Source organism: Fundulus heteroclitus, chromosome 20, assembly GCF_011125445.2.
Source record: "Fundulus heteroclitus isolate FHET01 chromosome 20, MU-UCD_Fhet_4.1, whole genome shotgun sequence".
NCBI classification, from domain to species: domain Eukaryota; kingdom Metazoa; phylum Chordata; class Actinopteri; order Cyprinodontiformes; family Fundulidae; genus Fundulus; species Fundulus heteroclitus.
The window spans coordinates 38,205,103-38,211,818 of record NC_046380.1 but is presented as its reverse complement, the minus strand read 5'-3'; the positions used below and the strand labels follow the sequence as shown (position 1 = coordinate 38,211,818).

Genomic DNA, 6,716 nt, shown 5'->3' with positions numbered 1-6,716 from the left:
TTTAACTATATGTCACATTTTATATTAAACCCAAAGTTATTGGACATTAAAACTGGCTACAAACATTTCTTACAACACTTTATACAATGATTTTAACACATCTTGAGGTAAACATTATTTCCTGCGTTGTGTTGTTCTATAATAATTCTGCATAATCATAATCCCAGTGAGGTTTGTGGTTCTAATGTTACAAAAAAAATATGCGAAAGAAAAATCAAGGTGTATAAATAGATGGGTAGGTAGGGAGCTGAAGCTGACAGCCAAAGCTTCCTGTTATCCGCGCTGGTTGGTGTGTGCTGCTGTGCTTTGTTCTTGGTCCTTCCTCCCATCAGCCAGTGGAGGGTCTGGGCAGCAGAGAGCGCCTCGCTATTGGCCAGCGGCGCTGCGTTGATGCGGCGGCAGAGGGACATTCAACTGTCCCATCCGCGGAAGGCTGGGAGCGCGGAGGGAGGGAGGCGGGGCTGGCGGGGGATGAGAGTCTATGGGTCTCCGCGGAGCGTTTCACGCCGAACAGGCAACAGATTCCGCTCTCGGACTTGGACCAGTTTACCTCCGGGGAAGAGGCTCTTGATTCAAACCCAGCACTTTACTGCGGGAAGCTTTTTTTTTTTTAAACTGTTTTGGGTGTTTTTTGTGTGAAAGGAGAAGGTTCTGAGTGAGTGACCGGCGCCGGCTGAGGCGCTCCACAGCCAGACAATACAAGTGTGAGCGATCAGATCACAACAAAAGACACAAGGTGAGAAACAGTTCCGATTATTTGATATCCACTGAAAAATAACGCGCCTGGGTTTAATTCCCCTGTTAATCTGGAGGAGAATCGTTTTGTTACACTATTTTTTGCTTTCCTTCACTCTTTGCTCACAATGGATGAGCTCCTGAAACGCCAAGTGGTGCAAATTCATTCATCTTCACTTTTTTTCCCCAGTTACTATGAAAAGGTTTTATGTCTCAGTTTGATATGAAGCCAGAGACTACAGCCCACATGGGTTACAGGTTAGCTGACTCCTGCTGGCTATATGTCAGCCGGATCAAGTGTTGACATATCAACACCAGTGCCATGCGCATCATTGGTTGTTCCTATTTATTTTGGAAAATGTAAGGACGAGCGTGGAAACTACTAAACAAAGAAGGAACAGGCAGTCTCTCCTGGACCCTTTCCAATGAAAGTCTGATTATGGTCAGCTGGCCTGCTCCTCTCTGTCTGAATATCCTGTTTCCTGGACAAAACACACAATAGGACAAGCCGCCGTGTGATATCCTGTGTCACCTCTGGCAGAGGAAAACACTAACACCGCTCAGAATATACGCATTCAGTGGCTTTCCAGAGTATTCATATCCATGGAACTTATACACATTTTGCAACGTGTCAGCCATAAACTTTAGTTCATGTCATTGCAATTTTATAAAATAGACTAACGCAAAGTAATTATGCACTGAAAGAAAAATTAGACCAAAGTGTGTTGCATTTAAGTATTCAGCCCCCTTTACCATAATACCCTTAAATAAGATCCAGTGTACGTACCACGTGGGGCTATAGCTTCGTAATTTCAAGAAACATTTAATTGCAATATTTTGGTCAATTACATGATATGATATTGATCACAATCAACCTACATTTCCCCAAACTTTTCTCTTTATTTTCCATCATAATGCCCACAAATCCTTCCTGACAGGCCCGTATTAAGACAATGTGGTGCCCCTGGGCACTATACCTCAAAAGCCCCCCCCCTTACCCGTGCTGTCCTCCGGTCAAAAACATCAGACATAATCAAGGGGATTTCTGTAATGTAATTTACTATTTACTAACTTACACAACTACATGTAGGCATATGAGCAGTGAGCAATATTCAAATATCTCATTTTAAAGTGTTAAAATCGAAAAAAAATTTGATTTATTGTGACATTAGTGTTCACAAAACAAATAATGCATGGTCTTTCAACAATTTCAAGTAAATAATATAACAATTTATGAAAAATATATTTTTAAACCATGTGTCATGTGGTGCCCCCCCATGGTTGGTGCCCCTGGGCACTGGCCCACTGGCCCTTATGGATAATCCGGCCCTGTTCCTGAGCATTGGCATCTTATCTACCAAAAATCCACATCAGGTCTGGGCATCAGCTGACAGTGAATGTCCATCCAATCGGCCACATTTATTTTTGCCGCGCAGAACGTTAATTGATGACACTTTTAAAACAACATCCAACCAAATGTTGCATTCAAGCAATTTTTTTATAATTTTATGCATATATTGCTATTACTACAGAGAATACAATTTAAAACATTGCGCAGCTTTCAATGACACCGAAATAGAAAAGTTTGGTTATGGTTGATGGGAAGTTAGATGGAACTAAATTAGGTAAATTATTAAACAAACCCTGTTAGAGGTCTGGAAAGACTTGAAAATGGCATGTAGGTTCACTTTAGAGTAGGACAACAACCCTAACCACACAACCAGACATAGAATGGTTTCAATCAAAGTGTATTTATCAGTCAGAATGGCCCAGTCAAAGCCCTGCCCTAAAGCCAGTTTAGAATCTGCGGAAATACTTGAAAATCTCAGCTGTTTTGCGGGGAAAAAAATGTGCAAACCTATAATTCTGTAGAAGTCCAAAGCTGGTGGAGACAAGTCAAAAGACCTGCTGCTGAAAATGCCCCCTAAAGTGATATGAATTGTGCACGTTTCTGTGTTGATCTATCAAATAAGATCCGCATAAGATATATCAAGGGTATGTGAATCATTTTTTGGAGTAGGAATACTTTTGCAAGGGTCTGAAAAATTTGTGGTGACTTAGTCTGACTCAGGGAGAGGTTGTCTTCCTTTCACTGCTTCATCTGAGTCTTGATAGCTACACGTCCGGTATGAGGAAACCCAGCGACAGGAAGATGTGAGACAAAGATACTGAACAAAGGCCCAGGCCTGCTTTCTTTGTGTCGGTGACTATATAGAATTTGTGCTTCATAGGAGCAACATGTGCCGCATTTCTTTCTTTCTTTCTTTCTCTGTCTGTCAGAGGGACAAACCGCAAAGGCAGCGCTGCTTTTTGTGTTGGCTCTCAGTCTGGGATGTTCCTCTGCTTTTTAATGAGGTCAGCACTCCCGATTCAATAAAGCTATCAACCATCACAGGCTATTCCAACGCCGCTGCTCAGTTTGGCACATGGTAGTCAAGGTTTTCGCCTGTGAAGGCGTGTTTAGAAGCAGAAACGCCCGACCTGAGCAGTGTGACCTGAGCCGGCGACACGTTCCCACCTTTTTTCAAGCCCCTGTCTACTGTGAAAAGTTGTTCATCAGCATTTTCGTCCGCTTTCCCACACATTGTAATTATAAGGATCTTTGTTCTGATTTGCATGAGAGCCTTCACCTGTTTGGCTATATGATACAGCACCTATGCTGGTCTGCACAATTCAGCACTTGCTTAGTTCAGGTCGGACTGGTTATGTGTGTAAAGGTCCTCCACCCAGAAAGATCCAGCCTTTGATCAAGGCCTGTGTCAGATGACACTGTAAGGTAAAAATTGGGAGATTAGTTGAATGAGAAACTTGGTTTTAAGAGGAGGATTAAAACAAGTTTCTAATGCATCTTAAAATATATTTAACGCTGGAGTAGGAACTAATCATTCTTGAGAATTCTTTTTACAATATAAGACTAGTGATGAGAGTCACGGCTCTTTTACAGGATCCAAATCATTCAGCTTGGCTCATCTAAAAGAGTCACTTCTCCTGGCTCCCAATAGCTTTCCGCCTGTTCTTATAAAAGCATTGATTTAGGCTAGATACGCAGATACTATGATAATCTTGGTGCGTTTAATTACTGCACAGAAGCAAAAACAATATAATTAAGGAATGCATAAAATAGAATAAAAAGGAGAATTTTCATACCATGTCTTCAATAAAATCTGCAAAATATACAATTTTAGCAGTAATAACCACAGTTTAGAATATTATTAATTGGTGGTGGTGCAGCAAAAGGAAGAATGATAATTTGAAATGCTAATAACAGTTTTGATTATTATAAGATATAAAGACAGTTGTATTGACAGCATATCATTTAGAGGTTATTTATAGATAATTAACAGTCTTTATATGCACATTAAGAGATTTTCTAATTAATAGACAGTCTGTGGCAATGTAAAGTGCATTGTGGGGTTCATCATTGATGCTAAATGTTTCATGTAGATCACATTTTAAAATGTAATGTTCATACACAAATATTGTTGATATTTATACTATACCGTTTCAGAAATACACTAAAAGAATACAGATACTAGAGTAACCTTTCCATATGCAGTGGCACAATGTAATTTTATCTTAAGCTTTAAATGATACAAATATACAAATGTGGAGGCATAAAACTAAGCTGTATATCTGGACACAGCTCTAAAATTCAGCTACTGGCCCACAGTGTACCCAGTCTCTTGCCCACAGACAGCAGCTCATCCTTGACCCTTCAATAGGCTATTTAATGGGTAGAGAGAGAGATTGGACGGATAACTGTTGTGGTTAACATACGATCATTTCTACTATTATACAAGCAAATTAACTGAAGAACAAAACTAAACAGTCAAATGAATGTTGGACTGAAGCCAGCCTCCATTGTCCGTGTATGCAAGCTGCCACAAAGAACCAGCTGATTTGCAAGCTAACCAACGCTAAATATAAGTAGTTGGACATTTGAATGAACAGATTCTTTTAACTAACTATGTTTGCATAATCTTTGTGAAGCAGCTGTTCCACTAAGTCAAGCCACAGTAAGCTAAACGTTTGTGCCTAGATCTTGTGTTTTTTATGCATTAATTTCTGGCTGTTCATTGTGTTGCAAACGTTACAGTAAGGCAATTTGTTTGGGCAGCTATTCCTATGTAATGAGCTGTATTGTCAAGTAATTGATTTGCAGTTTAGCTAACTTGTCCTTTTTTGTCTGTTTTGATAATCACACTTACGGACTCCTGCGAGCTCCACATGGGGCTTAGCTGGACATGTCTGTTTATTAGTATTGTTAAACATTCACTCAAAGTGAAAAGAACTAGTCCTGTGATCAGTCGCTTATTTTTCTACCGGTTACCAAAAGATGAGAACTCGAGACTCAGGTGTGTTTTCCCCGTTCACTTTATCAACAAAAAGCCAATGGAGGAAAACCCTTTCACTGTGTCACAATTGGCTGCAAACATTCACTAAGGAAGAAACGTCACCACCTGAAACAGCTTAACAGCACTGCTGAGACCAGATCAAGTGTGCTTTTATTAAGAAATGATCAGTGGCGAAATTATCTTTTATTTATGGTTAAGATGCCATGTATGTGGCATTCTGGTCAAATAGTCAAATGCACAATTACTGAGCTCTCAGTGATTTAAAGGCATAATTAAAAGCAGAAAAAAACCACCAGTTGTATCAAATTAATTGACACGTTTACCTCTGATCTCTTTCCATACAAAGCAGCTATATATGATGCTAATCAGAGCCCATTTCTACATGGGAGCCTGCCTATTTTTAGAAGCCTAAGGTGCAGCTGTGAATATATTTAAAGGTTAAAAGTTGACATTCCAACATATCTCAATGCAGTTTTGCCGCGGGAGAGACTATTTGTTTACATGTGGGAATGCTGGTCTGAGAGTCTCAAATCTAAATATACCTAAAGCATCATGGTTTTAAGAAATAAGGTGGATAGATGTTGAGTTTCAACATCGACACACGGACTTCATGGACTACAACACAATATTCTAGAAGATGTGGTTGATAAATTCTGTTCAGAACAATGTACCGCATGTTTTTCACCTGAGTCCAGAGGCATGGTGGCCTACGACTGCACTCGCCAGTGGATGGTGAAAGTCCTCAGCAGGTTCGGGCTTTACTGCACAGAAGAACTTAGAGAAACGGGTGGAGAGCATAAAGTCAGTAAAAATAAAAATTGTGCTGCATTAGATTAATTAAACTTTTTTTAAACAGCTGTTTCTTTGATATACTGTATACTCTATTTTGAGTCAATAGTTAAAAAGAAAAAAAAGGAATCTATTATATGGGCACAAAATCAATTAATCTGACCATGATGTACTTTTACATGCACCAGGCTTTGTTCAGAATAAAAGCACGGTCACATGTGTTAGAATCCTCTATTTTCCCTTTAAAAAAAAGCACGTACGAAGTAATTGTACTTTTGTCTGTGCTAAAAACAAATCAGATTTATTTTTTCTCCAAAATCTTATAGAACAATCATATATAAACAAACCTGGAAAATGAACAATTGCATATACAAACTAGCGAGGAAGTGTGTTCACCCTGTGTTTTCTGAGCGTGCAGAATGGCAGGTTCCAAGCACTCGCTACTGCAGCTACAGGCTTAGCAACACATGCTGTTAGTCTTTCTGCGTTACAGGATGAGCGACATAAAGCACATGTGCAGTCAGCACAGTTTATTTGCCCCAGTCTGAATGACATAACCGGAACAAGTGTTTAGATGGACGCTGTTCGGATTAATGATCGGCATAAACCACTCGTCTCTTTTGGAACACAATTTCATTAAAGTCATCTGATCTGTTTGCATTACTCATTTTTATTCTGATCTTCCCTTTATTCCACTTACTTATGTACATGTAAACACATCTAATCCTCTTTTTCTGGAACTTCTCCATCACAACAAATGATTTTGTTCGACTAAAAGTAAAAGCAAGGTGATCACAACGGGAAAAAAAGGACTTCGAAGCTGGACCAACAGAGATG

At 39.6% G+C, this 6,716-nt stretch overlaps 1 protein-coding gene across 1 annotated transcript in view; it reads left to right on the top strand.

The window, feature by feature from the left end:
- The first annotated feature begins 439 nt into the window (after nucleotides 1-439).
- Nucleotides 440-6,716, top strand: part of frmd4ba (FERM domain containing 4Ba) — a 59,086-nt gene continuing 52,809 nt past the window's right edge. Inside the window, exon 1 of the mRNA XM_036151974.1 lies at nucleotides 440-736. The gene's annotated coding sequence lies outside the window, so the exon portion shown is untranslated. The remainder of the gene's footprint in view (nucleotides 737-6,716) is intronic.